General features: G+C 36.6%; 1 protein-coding gene and 1 long non-coding RNA gene across 2 annotated transcripts in view; both read right to left on the bottom strand.

Moving 5' to 3' along the window:
- The window catches only part of LOC134794971 (uncharacterized), a 75,719-nt gene that overhangs the window by 46,447 nt on the left and 12,779 nt on the right, over nt 1–16,493 (bottom strand). The window lies entirely within an intron of this gene.
- Nucleotides 15,195–16,428, bottom strand: LOC134794982 (uncharacterized). Its single transcript, XR_010144741.1, has 3 exons — nt 15,848–16,428; nt 15,326–15,388; nt 15,195–15,244 (listed from the first exon to the last, which is right to left on the bottom strand). It is a non-coding gene; the product is annotated as an uncharacterized LOC134794982 (long non-coding RNA).

Here is a 16,493-nt window from a genome sequence, read left to right as displayed (position 1 = left end):
AACAGACTAATTTATACTTTATTTCAATGTTAAAAGAGTTGTTTTTTGTTAGTTATAAAGCTTGAGAATCGTGGCCTCGCGACCCGTGGCTCGTAATCCTAACAGATAAAGTAAACCATATTAGATCCCTCGTTATGTAAAGTTGAATTAGGGTCTCCCCAGATATATCGACGCGCATTCGGCAAAATCCGATAGGAAACAGCTTTATGTCCGCGCAATAAGCGCGAAAAAGCCGTCGACACGTCGGCAGGTGCCGGCCGATGCGAGCCGAGCCGAACAACGACTCTTATTGCGTAGACATAAAGCTTTTTCCTATCGGGTTTTGTCGATTCCGCGTCGACATATTTGGGGGAACCCTTAACCCATAAAGTGTCATCGGCGGCGTCGGCCTTGACAATTACCTTATTACGCATCTTAGATGTAAGGGCCCTATTCTAGTGGTTTACATGGTAGCTCGTCATATCGCCGTAATTGCGACGTCTTGATTCGATTTTCTATAAAGTGGACTTTATGTTACCGTGTAATATACGAAGTTTCTAGTTCGGAACGTAAGCTAGAACCGTACTTACCTCAAATTGATTAATTTTATTTTGGAAATACATAATTAATAGATAGGCAACAATGTATCTGTACATATCAGTATGTCACAAATCAAATCAGCGATATCGCGACGTGATATTGTTACGTCTAGAATAGAGTCGGTCAATAAACAAACAGAAGTATTCGGCAGTGTGATGTCACCGATTTTAGAATAGGCCCTTTTCGGTCAAGGTAAAGTACTGTTACATCATTCATAGATATGTGTATGCGTCGAAAGCGAGTGTTTTCCAAGCTAATTTAGCCCATTGAAGCAAGCGTTATGAAATCTAACATACTAGTATTCAGGTCAAAGAGATTTTCATATACCTATAGGAACTATATTGACTAAAATTATACACTTTGAAAGTCTTTATCTCGGAAACTATTAGGTCTACAGAGACAATTCTAATCTCATATTGTAGTAAATTTAGTCGCCTTTAAAAACATCTTGAGAATGTATATGAAAAACTAGTCATTTAGGGTTATAATCGCCCAAATCTGAAAGAAAAAAACCGAAATTATCGCGGTTTTTTCGATTGTTGACAAAGTTGCGTTCGACGGTCGAGGTCACAAACTTGGATTATTCATTAGGCCAACATCATAAAGAAGTCTGCAAAAAATCAGAACTACCGGATTTGACGCAAGCGCTAATGTATAAAGTTACTAGATAATTTTCTCAGGAAAGGAAACTACTTCATAACCTGATCTGGTCTTACATAAACTCCTTACCTACGCATGTTATGAATATAGATACATAATTCGACTACACGTAAACATAGTTATTAGCGCTTTCATGTCTACGTGATCATGAAAAACATGTTTATATCTGAAATAACCCTGAGGTAGTTCTTTCAATACTTACTTTATTGTGTAACTAACTCAATTTTTTTTCTGTACTGGTTCCCCGTGATACAGGCGTAGCCAGGCGGAGACCCCTGACATATTCTGCTATATGTGTTTTATTGTTAATAAAATGTATTCCTATTCTTTATATAAACCATGGCTAAAATATTCTTATTGGACAAACAGTCTATCGGATTTTTTATAATAGAACTAAAGAAATTATAGTGTGCCAGTATGTATTTCACAAAGGTATTAAGCTGACAAATATTACGATCTTTACACATAAGCGCCTCAGTGTCATTGCTAAATATACTTCTTTGAACTCAGCTCTCAGATAGGTTACTTAGATAGAGTGTGTGCGGAAAGAGAAGAGTCAAGAAGAGACTCTAGAAGATTGTCAGTTGCGAGTTCACACTGTGCACAGTAAGCAGTATCTAGGACAAAGTATCCATTAATTTCAGTTGACCGTATGACCCAATAAAATCAAATCACGATGAGTTTTTAATTCGCATTCTTCCGCTCATTTGTCTCAATCATTGACTACAAATCTAATTATATCAAAGGCGTGGCTCAGCAGGTACCTTTGAACTATTCGGTGCTAAAAATAGATTTGTAGTTTCCACTGACATTCAGGTGAAATTAGCTTTAATGCTTACCGACTACTTGGGAAGAGGCAGACCAGTGTAAGAATGACTTTCGAGTGCGCTTATGAAGCGAGTATTCAGGGTTCTACGTCAACGAATGTAGTTTGGCAAGTGACACTTATCAAGTTATCACTGAAGCATAAGCAGAGAAAATGACACATACTGTCATTTTCTTACTCAAAATAGTATGTTTTTCATTTATTCTGCTCTGCTGCTGCTGAGAAAAATGTTTCCTATAGTCGGATTTTAAGGTTTCCGAATGTTACTTAAAACTCTTCCTAAAAACGGACATCTAAAAAAATTCTAATTATACGAGTAAGTGGATTTTCTTACATCAGAGACGAGGACGTCTTTTCATGAGGCGGCTCGTCTACTTAACTTTACCTAAGTATTTCATAAAAAAATTGAGCACAATTTGTACCTAAGATAATTTTGCGAATGATAAAACAGGTCGTGAATTCGCCTTGGGTCTGTTTGGAAAGGACAACAACGTGCAACATTGACGTTATATTATTCTTCCTAATGCCTAACATTATCTTAAGGCACGACTAAGATTTGCCTGTTTAGATATTCTAGCTAGATTTTAGGGTTCAGTCTCTCTCCGCCGTCCGCTTGTAAGCGGGCTGTACCTATCTCTTACCATAATGCGGGCTGTACACACTCGTCGAGAAACCCCAAGAGTGTGTACATGTGCTCCCTTCTCATCTCGCTCTTACTCGTCTCGTTACACCTTTCTCCGTTGGGTAGGTTTTTTGCTGAGTCTCGGCTTAAGGGGTTAGTTATTTTGCAGAAGATTTGAGCAGGATAATAGGTAACAGATAAAAAAACTAGATTAGCTCGAGGTATTAAAAAACAAAGTCGTGCTTTCGTGTCCCCTCTTAAGTGAAAACAGTGGGGTATCGTCACGACTTCCTGTGTGCGCACAAATTGAATTTGCACCACTTCTCTAAACCGGTGGAACGCTAATTGTAACTAAGTACCATGCTCGTTTAGGTACCAATCTGGTCAGATAATCTACACAAAATATGGTAACTGCGATCACGGCTCTTCCATTACTAACTATAAACTAAAACATATAAAATATAAACCAAAAGCGAAATAATAAGGACTCGGGATTTTAACGTCCATTTTGTGTTTAAATAGTGGTCGCCGAGTGGATATGACGTCCGACTTTCAATCCGGAGGTCGCGGGTTCAATATGAGTTTTTCGGAACTTATGTACGAAATATCATTAAATATTTACCACTAGCGTTTCGGTGAAGGAAAACATCGTGAGGAAACCTGCATACATCTCCGAAAAAATACAATGGTGTATCCGCAATCCGCATTGGGCTAGCGTGGGGACTATAGCCCAAGCCCTCTCGCACATGAGAGGAGGCCTGTGCCTAGCAGTGGGACGCATATAGAGTGAATGGATTGCGGCATTCCAGCACCAGAGCGAGTTGGTTTCGAGCTACTGGGATTTTTTTTGTCCCGAGGGGAACCCCCTTCATAACTAATTTCTTATTTTCATGCAGCGCTAGAGTGAACCTTTTATTTAATTTTACAACCATACACGCAAGTTCAGTGTGAAAGCTGAAAGGACAAGAACCCGTGCACCTTAAGACGAAACAGGAGCTGAGTTTTAAATATTTTAGGTAAATATACCCGTCTCCCGTTGGCAATACAATGGTATTACCAACATGGTTTGGTCTAGACACCCATTTCGGATGACGAATGATCAAAGATTTTGATCTGCGTTCTTAATTTTATCATACTACAAAATATCAAGGACACAACACAGCTATGCGGAATTAGGTATACGAGATGAAGTCACAAGTGTAATCATAATCAAGATTAGTTCTTGTTAATTCTGTTTATTATCAGCCACTGATAAGAAAAACTCGTTATTTTAATAATTAATTCGTTCAAACAGGCTGTAAAGTTCTTATCACGTGCAGAGGTTTCAATTATATAAGTGGAACACAGCAAGGCTCTAAACATAGGCATAGGGTAAGTGTATGCTACCATTGCTACCTACCTACCCACCTACCTATCTACCAGTGGCGGCGCGTCTAGATTGTTCGTAGGCAAGCCGTAGCTGAGTTGCCCTTCCTTTTCTTTATACGTTTAAAGAAAATAGCCCAAGAGCCTGAATATCAGACAAGCTGATGGGAATCGAGTTCTATGGACGCTCCGCCACTGCTACCTACCCACATACCTACCTATCTACCGAACCTACCTACCGAACCTATCTACGACCGAATAAGAATATAAATGTAACATTGAAAGGTTTTTAATTCCTTTTTCTTGTTTACCTTATCTACGCCTATTATCTTATTTGTGCCTGAGGCTAAACTTTCATTCGGTTATCTCATACACTCGCTGACATACTAATTTAGAGACCTTCCGAGGTCAAAACCTTTTGCCGTCACCTTTACACATCGGAACTCATAGTTTAAGTGATGCGATGAGTTAATTAGCTTCATGATGACCGACAATTATGACTGCATTATGCATTTTTATAGCTAGTTATTTGGCAGGCCGTTTCGTCACACGATTTAGTCATTAGGTACATAATAAATGCCAAAGCTTGGTTATTAAAATTGATATTTTCAAGTAACCTTCGCCGATAAGTCGAAAACAAGATCACACGTTTGTACATAACTTGGAAGCCTAACCTATGATACATTGCAAAGTACGTGTGCACAATCTTACGGTGTCATACACACTTTTTGTGAAAACGATTGTGACCCCATAAAAACCTTTGTGAACATTAGGATTATGTCACCGACGACACTCCGAGTACATCCTACACCTACGCAAATATTATTTGACCCTTACGGTTACCATCAGTTTGTCACTGACGTAAACGCCGTCGAGAACGTAATTTACTTTCTATGCATCTCGCTCGCACTCGCATATTAGTGCAAACGGGATGTATAGAAAGTAAATTACGTTCTCGACGGCGTTTATGTCAGTGACAAACTGATGGTAACCGTACCTGTAACTACAACGTAACCTTCAACCTTACGTTTCGTAATACAAACACTTGATCAACTCAAATCAGATAGAATACTGGAAGTATCGGCCTGTCAGTTAGAATAAAAATTTGACAGTTCCGAACAACTGACATGCCGATACCGTCCGGCGGACTGTTAATCAGTGGGCCCCTTTACCTTTGATAGCAATACGAGACGATTTATGCCATTGAAAAGCTGTATACAAAAAAAACTGGACAAGTGCGAGTTGGACTCGCCCACCGAGGGTTCCGTTCTTTTTAGTATTGATTGTAATAGCGACAACAGAAATACATCATCTGTGAACATTTCAACTGTCTAACTATCACGGTTCACGAGATACAGGCTGGTGACAGAGAGACGGACAGTGGAGTCTTTAACTAGTAATAGCGTTTTTACCCTTTGGGTACGGAACCCTAACTATGAAATCTAAAATAAGACGAGTCGTCCTACTAAAGGTATGATTCGTTCTTTGTTTAGTACCGTACACAACGATCAATCTGTCAGATAAGTCGTATTAGATCCGACCTGGCCGTATTATGAATGCACAAGCGCAGGGCAAGTTCTCGAGCCAACCAATGTAACGTGTACTTAGAGATGACGCGTCACATTACATTTATTATTCCTACTATTATTTGTTCGAAAATGTTTCTCTTGCAAAACTTCATACAAGAAATTTGCCATAATAATTATTATTCATAAAAAAAAGTCTTGGATAAACTCGCCTCAGAGCGGAAAATGAAGCCCCGCGAAGTGGGGCTCCGTCAACTAGTTACCAACCCTATGAGTTCAAATCAAATATAATACTTTCATCTTGTTTCAATTGCCTTCAATTTGATTTAATAATTTCATCGTACGTTTTCATGATGCGACCTCCTTAGCAGGAGTGAAACTTAGTCTCCTAGGCCAGAAGGGTCATAACTAACAATCTACTTGTACACTCTACTTGTCTACTTGTACAATTGTGTCTTGTTGCTAACGAGACATAGGACGATGACGATACAAAAATCGAAGTTGTCCACATAATCGAATCGCTGAGCGCACTTCTCTGCTATTCATCTAAGCCTTGTCGCTCGTGCTTGGTAGTAATGGAATGACACCCCATGACTGTTAGTCTACATAACACAACATAATTTTAACAGATCATGGATATACCTTATCTCCCTGTATTAAGGCTCACGATTGATCAGCTAACTGGGTGGATGACGGTACTATTCACTCTATATTTACCAGTATAGTTAGACCTTAGAACCTGAACTAAGTGTGTGGCTTCAGGTATCTAATTTATATTGGCGCAGCTTTTGGTCGGTGTGCTATATAAACAATACTGCTGGTTCCGCTAGCATAATTTTACTAACGGTGTCCGTTACAAATAAAATTCAATGAAATTGAAACTCATTGCGCAAGAAAACAATAAATAGGGTATTTTATACAAAAAATATTGTTGTTATTTGAAAAAGAATAAAAAATTAAGCAAAACGGCGTAAAATTTAACTTGTAAGTATCTAAGGTAAAATATAACGAAGTAAAAGGTTGCAAAATGGTAATTGAAGGTTGAAAGAAATTGATAAGTACAATATACGAATATAGGTATATATACCATAACATCACCTTGTATAGCTCGATTGATAAGAGATTTGTACTGAGTTGTCAAAATTCGCATACCTATAAATTCCGCGTCAGCTTTCATGAATCAACCTATAAGTAATAAAATTGTCGGCGATGATAATCGGGCGTCGTCGCTTATCGAATCTTTGTAGCTACGGCGGCGCCATTACAGACAAGACAACCGAAAATACGTAAGCCCAGTTTTTGTTAAAAACTACACTTTTTTAATAATATTTTAGCATAATACCGTACAGTTTACAGCTTAGGGCTTCAGTTAATGTATCATAACAGTAGGTTGCGAGCGTAGGAACAATAAGTCGTTAAGTTCCGCGATAAATTTTTACGATTTCAAGGAGCCCTGGTAAACCGATAGCCTAGTTACGCCCCGGTGTAATGCACTCTGGTGTACATTATTATCTAAACTTATGGGGAGACAATGTTTTTCATTGAATGTATAATAGGTAGGATGAGAGACGCATGAAGGTTTAATGACGACAGGCGTTGCATCTTGGATATGTCTTTTATGTTATGTCAAGAAAGCTACAAAACAAGGAAGCTAAAAAACAAGTGTCATCAAGTGCTGGTTCTGTTGATGAAGATTTGATTAGCTCACCACAATTTAATTAGTACAGTTTCAAGATCCTGGATGACTGACTTAGTACACCGTCAAGCTGCATAATAAGCCTCCAGTGAGTAAGGTAGCCAAGGTAGGAGTGTTCTATAAGTCGTCTGTAGACTGTAGCGGGTAGCCCCTAAACATGTTGTTAGATTTGTCGGGTAATATATGTAGACAATTAATATTTAATGTTTTTAAATAGCCGGTTCTTTTGCTTTTCTTGTTGACCTAGGGCGGTAAACTAAGGTTTACCATATCACACCTGTGTTTTTATAAACATGTAATTGACGGTTTTTTATAAGCACGCAGTTGATATCAGCCCTTGACTTGAAAAAATCATTTCCTGCACGCGAAGTGGGTGGCAAAAGATAGTTAACGGGAAATTAAGTAGGTATTCTATATTGACTAAGACTAATCTATTTTTAAGCCATGTTTTAATATCTTTCAATGAAATAAAATTTATCTTATGTTATATAGTTTGTTAATACTAGTATTAAGAATAAACTGGCCGCTTTAATATGTTTCTTTTGTTAATCCAACGATTGAGATATTCCGTAAAAAAATCTGTCTTCTTCGGGTACTGAACCATCTTTTATATCCTTCGGGTACGGAACTATAGAAAGAGTAAGTAAAAATTATGATAAATCAACAACAGTACCTACTTCTGCTGGCGTATTATGGATCGCTTTATCCACATTTATCTACGTGATAAAATAACTGTGCCTTAACTCCGCGGGATAGAAAGTGACGGACACCATTTTATCACGATGCCACACTTGCTACGTAGACAAAAACGACCATCATATCCGTACTGCAGCTGTAATCAAAAGTGCATAATGTCACCGTGCTCAACAAAACGTAACAAATTGTCAGACTTGACAGTTCATTTGGCATCAATGTCGCGAACAATGAAGACGCCATCTAACTGCGGAACAAAAAGGCATAAAGAAAAAAGCTGGACCTTCATATTGCGAGGCATCTAAGGTCAATGGCTGGCAGTAAAGACTTGTGAATAATAAGGACTGTTAATTTCGCGAGAGAGCTAAAGTCCGTCCAATTACATCCATTTGAACAGCACTAAGTAAGCCAGTCATTATAAACGTCATGTTTTAATAAAAATATTTTTTGACGTGATAACGTCTTATAAATCGATGAACATCGGCATAGCATGCACGAAAGTGTCACGTTGTGGACAGATGTCCATGGTAACGTTACGTAATGTAAAGGTAATGTTTTTTTTCTTATGACGTTATCACGCAAAATCATCGTCCGTAAACCGACTTTACAGTCAGTGGACAGGTGGGATACCATACCACCCTTACTTACAGATTCAATAAGCGTAAATTTAAGCGGAGGTCAAAGCTCTATTCGACGGATAATTCGCAATGCCAATGAATCCCAATTGTATGGTATGGAAATTAAATTGGTCTCTCACATATCATTCATTGCATGTTTTCACCAAAAAAGTTAATTTATAACGCCACGTTATTAATTTTTTTGGGTTTTTGTAGTGGCAAATTGACGATTTATCGAAAAAACATAAAAATTCAGAAGCAAGATTTTTAAGGTTTATGTTTATCCGGATTAAGCCTATCCAAAGGCGATTTGGAGGAACTGTCATAGGGATCATGGTTCGACGCGTGAAGTATTGTCTTCATTATTAACTCGTCCCTGATGTCACTCACAAAAAATGGCATTGTCATGTTGTCCATTGATGGCTCGATACGCGTTGGCAAACATCAACAACAGTTACTCTATTATAGAACTGTGAGAGAAAAATTTGGATCCGAGATAACATATATAACCAGGTGGATTTGGTACGAAGGGTCAGATGAGCGATAAGCAGTTCCATCTGGTTTTAGGGGTCTTCGGCAAGGCATACCTTTTATTTAAGGGGCTACCACACGCCAATTACCTTCGATCTGAATCCCTTAGTTTTTTAATGTTTTTTGTTATTATTATTCTTATCATATTAACAGCAACGGCTTTAAGCAATGTATTTAGTATCCCATATTTACTTCAAAGTTCATTGTCTTCGAGATATTTGGCATCAAAGTTGAACAATTTTAGGCTAGAAAACTGGTTTTTTGGCTATAACTTTTGTGTCAATTAGTTTAAAATTAAAACCCTAGACACGTTTTTCGAGAGAAAGACGAACCCAAATATGTAGTTCGCGTACATGTAAGATCCTTCACTATAGCTACGAACTAATTAGATACGAAAAAACTGTTTTTTAAGCAATGTTTAAATTCATAAAAAAATAAGTATTCATTTCTTTCAAAATCCGGTAAACCAAAACGGAAATAAAAGATTGAAGAACCGATAACCGTTTGTCTTATAATTCTATCTGTAGTGCAAAAAAAGGAGATACGATAAAAAACTTGTCAAAAATCGATGAAAACCTCGGGAAGCCCCTTAATAATTTAAGGTTCCATTCAGATTGAGACTACACCAGCATTACTGTAGCAGTAACGTGGCGCAACATTGTTGCCTACTACACCTAAAAGCGACTGGTAAATATCAAATGATCGTATGTAGGTGTAGGTACCATCGCCAAAACTGTTAACTGACAGTTCGTAAACCTTATTACAAAAGGCATAATGTCCACCGATGGACAGTTAAGGCCGTTCCCGTACCCAAATGAAATCTACAATCGAGCCTCCCCTCACGCCACCCATCCCGCCCCTAGATACAATGACGATACAACAGCGCCACGCAAGAAGTAGCGACTTAAATGAACTAACAGGACACTGATTTGTAAAACGTATTACTAAATACTGAAAAAAAGCATGCTGCATCTCATAGATGGCGTTAAAGTTAAATTGGAAAAATAAATGAAACATAGTGCAAATTAAATATTCATTTTAATGAAGTCAACTCTTATTTCAATAATATTTAATTATAAGGGTAAATACAGTTTATATTTAAACAAATTAATGACTGCAAGTTTTCTATAATATCATTATTTATTAGGTATACTGTGCAGGTATATCATCGATATTTATTAAAAAATTAGGGCATACCGATACAAGTGCGAAAAATAGGTAATTCGCACATGTATCATACAACGTTTTACAGTACATAATATGGCCCTTTAAATTTTCGACATAGTTACGTAATGTGCTAATTATCGCACTAATGCGGTAAAGTAGCACCATATTGTAATAGTACTTACCTACATTACGTTTACAAGTGCGGCAAATAGGAAATTCGAAACGAGTGGCGATAAATTCGAACACGACCGAAGGGAGTGTTTTGAATCGACACGAGTTGCGAATTACCTATTGGCACATGTATCGTACAACGTTTTACAGTACCTACAGTCCTACATACTAGGGTTTGCTCCCGGGAAATACCGGTACCGAAAGTACCGGGCATTCCCGGCATTTAGAGCCAAGCAAAGAACCGGGATTTCAGAATTAAATTCCCGGTACTTTCGGGATTTTCGGGACTAATATTTCCGGTACAATATTTGACTGTTTTCTGTTACTTAGCATGAAATATCATGTTTTTTAAAGAAATACATTATATAAATCCATTGCTGACGCTGATACTTTTACGACTGACCATATATTAAAGCAAAACAAAAATAGTCAATGGGTTTGACAATGCCAACAAAATAAAATAGCTTTATTTTGAAACTATACGAGTGTTTCTACGATAAATAATTTTATACGAATAATTAGTTAGTTGTATAACTAAATACGAGCAAAAACTAGAGAGAATTGTGTAATTAATAAAATATTTCTTTTAATTCGAATACGGTATAAGAAACTCTTATTGATAATCTGAATGACATTTTAAAATGAATTAAAATATTATAGTGATATGTCCTCTCCTTGGTAAATTCTTAATTCTGGCTGCAACAACTTCTTGATCCTTCCTATTGATAATTTTATTACCACTTTTACCTACTCACATGCAATTTTGCACATTTATTCAAGCCCCTTATCTTGTCTAGAATACAAAATTTCGTAAACGTAGCTCTAACAACTATTCATAAATTAACGTTTTAAAAATCTTATCTTATCTTATGGATCATTGATCTGCAATAAATGTTTTTTGTTTTTTTTTTTTTTTTTTAACCGGCATAGTTGTAACTGACTGACTAATAGATCAAAAACCTAACCCACTTCGAGCTGACCTAGAAACTTGAAATTTGGCACCAAGGTAGACTATTAGAGTCTGGCTACTGAAATATTACCCAAAGTTTTGGCGGGAAATTCAAAAAATCTTGGGCTGGTCACACTGTGTGTAGTAGGAATTATAGTTTTGATACTAGAAAATATTTTTTATTTTCTGTGCACACGTAAGGTACCAAAGGAAATACGTTGACTGCACTCAAAGTCAGCTCACATTAATTTCTACCACTATGTAAAGTATAGTCAACGACAAACACATATGATTACGTTCCAATGTTTTGATTTTATTGATATTTTCCAGAACTTCTAGTTTATCCGTTTTTTTTTACACACTTGTCCTGTTTATGAAATTCAGGTATTAATAAATTGACATACTTAATCAAAGTTATAGGGAAATGTTAGAAGTTTAGTACTAGTACTTAAAGTATCAAAATATTAATAGAGCACCAACCTACTAAATTGTTTCCGACTTGTAAACATTGCAGTTTTTCGTTATAAAACGCTTCACGTCGACTTCGCACATTGTCGTAATTATTTACGAGCTTAAATAATAGGTTGCGGATGTCACTCGATATAGTAATTATTAATATTATTTAAGTATTATTTAAAATAAACGCCCTTATAAACCGCGAACAATTTGAATGAATGACATAAATTGACAAGAGACTTTTAACTTTTTTTAAAAGCATAGACAATTGGTGATGCAACAAGGAAATATCTGTCAACAAAATTTGGCTAGCCAGACTCTAGGAGTTTATAGAGGGAACAATCTAAAAAATGAAAATTATTGATAATTTGATGAAGAAAAACATATATACTTATCGATAATAGGCTAGATGACTAATTTTCATTTATGGTATCAATCGATCAGGTTTGTCTTTAGGATCAAAAGTCTATATGGGATCCATTGCATTAAAGGAATACAAAAGTCAGAAATGATAGTCAAAGTCCGACAGTCGTACTTCACTCGCGAAACGCCCCGAACAAAACGATATGTGACCGTGACGTCAAGGTCACAAAGAGTCCATCTTGAAGTATGAACAAAACAAGAAAATTGCGATTTTGTCGGTGAAATATTGCGTTTATGTAGGTATATAGTTTCCATACAATCTTTTATTGGATAAAATGTGAGGAATCGAATCGAATGGTAACTAACTGCGACAATTCTTCGACCGACGGTTTTGTCAGGAAGCTCTTCTTCCACATTGAACGATATTTGTAACTGAAAATAAAATATATTGTATGTGTTAGCATTTACAATTTGTCACATCATGTACAGTCGACGTCAAAGATATGTACCTATTGCAGCATACTCCTTTGTAATAAGGTGAAAAATGTATATATATATTTGACGTCGACTGTACATATAAAGCACCGGTGGTAAAGAACCAACGAGAGAAATAGAAGTAAGACCCTGTATAATGACTACGAATCGTGTGATAAATCAATTTACGATGGAATTCTGGCACACGAAGTTGAAACAATGTTATTCTAGCTAGGTAGTTAGTACAAAAGGTAAAATTGTTCTCTGCTCTACAATCAATAAGCATAATTAGCATGAATCACCTACCTCATGGGTATCTTCTTCCTCTAATATACTAGGAACCCGCTAAGTGTCATCCACCTGTGCAATGCGTGGGTTCAAAATGTTTGAGCCTGTCGCCTCACTGTCAAAACCAAAATTAAATAAATGTATGATGTTTTACAGCACATATGGACTTTACCGCACTAGTGCGATAATGCACACACACATTACGTAACTATGTCAAATATTTAAAGGGCTAGTAGTAGTAGTAAACTCTTTATTGTACAAAAAGACATATTAAAAATAACATACAATTAGCAAGAAGTACAAAGGCGAACTTATCCCTTTGAGGGATCTCTTCCAGTTAACCTATAGGGCTATATGTACTGTAAAACTGTCGGTCGAAGAATTGTAGCAGCCAGTCATTTCTTTACAACATCACTCAGTTTATAAATTAGTCCATTACTATTTTATAAATTGATCATGGACCCGCGAAACGCAGCATTCCAGAAATGCAGTTATTTCGAAAAGTGAGACAGACTAATTTCAAAATTTTTATGTAGGTACCTATATTATAACAAGTGATGACAATGGAGAAAACTACTTGAAAGTAAATAAACCATTGTGCTGGTTACAGGTACAGTCGGCGTCAAATACTTTGTAGCAACAAAGTAACCAAATAGTAACATCTAGCAAGTAACATAATAAAATTGCGGTTTATGACGTAAGTATTAAAAAAACTGCTTACTAGATCTCGTTCAAACCAATTTTCGGTGGAAGTTTGCATGGTAATGTACATCATATATATATATTTTTGTTTTATCATTCTCTTATTTTAGAAGTTAAAGGACACACATTTTACCACTTTGGAGGTGGTCTCTCGCGCAAACTATTGAGTTTAGAAAAAAATGATATCAAAAACCTCAATATATTTTTTGAAGAATCCATAAATACCCCACACGTATGGGATTGATGCAAAAAAAAAATTGAGTTTCAGTTCTAAGTATGGGGAACCCCCAAAATGTATTGTTTTTTTCTATTTTTGTTGGAAAATCCAAGTTTCAACAGTACCTATAGTTCTTATAGTTTCAGAAAAAAGTGGCTGTATATACGGACGGACAGACAGACAGACATGACGAATCCTTAAGGGTTCCGTTTTTTGCCATTTGGCTACAGAACCCTAAAAATGCTCTATCACAGGTAAATGAGAAATTGAAAATGGAAATAATTGCCCAAGATTATTAGTTTTATTAAAATAAAAAATCGGTCAACACGCTCAAGAAAAGGAAATCATTTACTATTGTGTAGGGTAGGTATAATATAAAATAACTACCAGTTCATTAAAAAAAACGTAAAAGAATAACGAAAGTACGGACAATCGGTAATCCCGGGATTTTAATTTCCGGGACTTACTCAGGCAACCCTATTACATTCTATCAGTGTACATTTTTAGGGTTCCGTACCCAAAGGGTAAAAACGGGACCCTATTACTAAGACTTCGCTGTCCGTCCGTCCGTCTGTCCGTCTGTCATCAGGCTGTATCTCATGAACCGTGGTAGCTAGACAGTTTAAAATTTCACAGATGATTGAATTTCTATCGCCGCTATAACAACAAATACTAAAAACAGAATAAAATAAATAGTTATGCAACAAACGTGATTTTTGCCGTTTTTTGCATAATGGTACGGAACCCTGCGTGTGCGAATCCAACTTGCACTTGGCCGGTTTTTTTAAATTAAGTACCTCTTGGAGAATATCAAATAACTGATGAGGGCAATGTATCTCGTACGATATTATTGATTGGCGACATTTTATTTAGTTTTCGGCGAACATTTGCTAAGTAGGTAGTACTAATAGCCATCTAGGAAAATAAGTACAAAATATGTCCATATAATTGAGAATATCAATTCAATTCATAAAAAGATATAAGCATCTGCACTGATAGGAAAACAGTAGGTATCTAAATCTAACTAAGGTCTTTTCGTACGCCGCCGCTGTGAGTACTTGAGTAGGTAGGTATTTATCGCAACGCACGAAGTTACGCGCGACATAGGTACCTACATATGTGACGTTATCTATGAAAAGGGACCTTATTGTCGATGGCGCTTCCGCCATTATTAACGATGCTCTGATATAAATACCACGCCGTGCGACGCAGTGCGTCGTAAGCGCCATAGACAATAAGGTCCCTTTTCATAGATAATGCCACAATTAGAATTAGAACTTACTCGTTACCTTGAATGTCAGTGGTTGATGAAATCGGAGATTCCATTTCCATATTTTGCAGTCTGTAAATAAAGATAAGTTGTAGTAGTGTATTGTGTTACGTAGGTAGGGCTAAAAAGCACAAGTCAAATAATTATACTCACTCGATGTAGTCTAAAGATATAGTATCATGTTCGGCTGTGAAATTATCCAATTTTCTTCTTTTCCTAGAAAGACAAAAAAGTAAAAAGTCTAGACGCATGACAAATCACGAGCTGAGGTTCGAACCCTCGATAGGTGGATGGATTGCTAAAAGAACGCTTTATGCGTCTAATTGTGTGCGTTACATGTATCACTGTGTGCTCGTATTTATAGGAAGGCCCACTACACCGCAACCGCGTAACTACGACTCACGGAGACGCACACATAGACGGCAATGTTTTCTGTCTTTGCCGTGCATTAGGCAGCGGCGCTAGTGCCGCGTGGTGTAAACGTCGCGAATCGCAATATCCTTTTAAGCTATTTAAATGATGAATTGATGACAATGTTTAACCGGTAGATGGAGCGATTATTAAATTCTAGAATGTTTTAAGTTATATGGATTACTAATTAGTACGATCAAGTATATATTAAATTAAGTAATAATTACGTATTTCACTGTGTAATAAATATACATTTTTACTTACGTTAGTTCCATTGTTTGTTGGAATCTTCCGAGTTGTCTTTTTCGAGATGTCTTCTTTTTATTCAATTGCTTGTTACCCATTATAACTTAAAGGTTTTGGTGCACACGGTATATCACTAGGACACACAACACAGCACAGTTTTTATAAGTAAATCTTATATTTGTTTTGGGGACACCTAGTACAGGTCCGTCTGGCACGAGCGCTCAGCCATCACTGTCTCATTTCGAAAGACGGACGGAGATAGAGCATGCAGGCCGGAGTCGATATTTTGTTACGATAGAATTAGTTGATGTTTATTTATTTTAAAAATATTGCCTCTAATTATCGTTTTTCTAAAGCTGTCAAATTACTGTTATAGTTATGATTGATTTTTCTCCTTTTTTTGTTTCATAGTGTCACATAGTAAAGAAACGAGTAAAGTTGGAGTAAAAATTCGAATTGGAGGTTACTTTGGGAATAAATTGTATCGAGCGAAGTGTTATGAATCGTGTATCGAAAGCTGTGTTATTAAAGATAATATAATCAAGAATTATATTTATTTTTCCCACGTCTACAAATATCACCGTTTCTTAGAAAAATAGGATAATTATTGGGGTATTTTTACATTTCTGGCTCAGGGAACGGCCTTAAGAGTGTTGCTCCTTGT

The sequence above is a fragment of the Cydia splendana genome, chromosome 11 (genome assembly GCF_910591565.1).
Source record: "Cydia splendana chromosome 11, ilCydSple1.2, whole genome shotgun sequence".
NCBI lineage: Eukaryota > Metazoa > Arthropoda > Insecta > Lepidoptera > Tortricidae > Cydia > Cydia splendana.
This window is presented reverse-complemented; position numbering and strand designations above follow the sequence as displayed.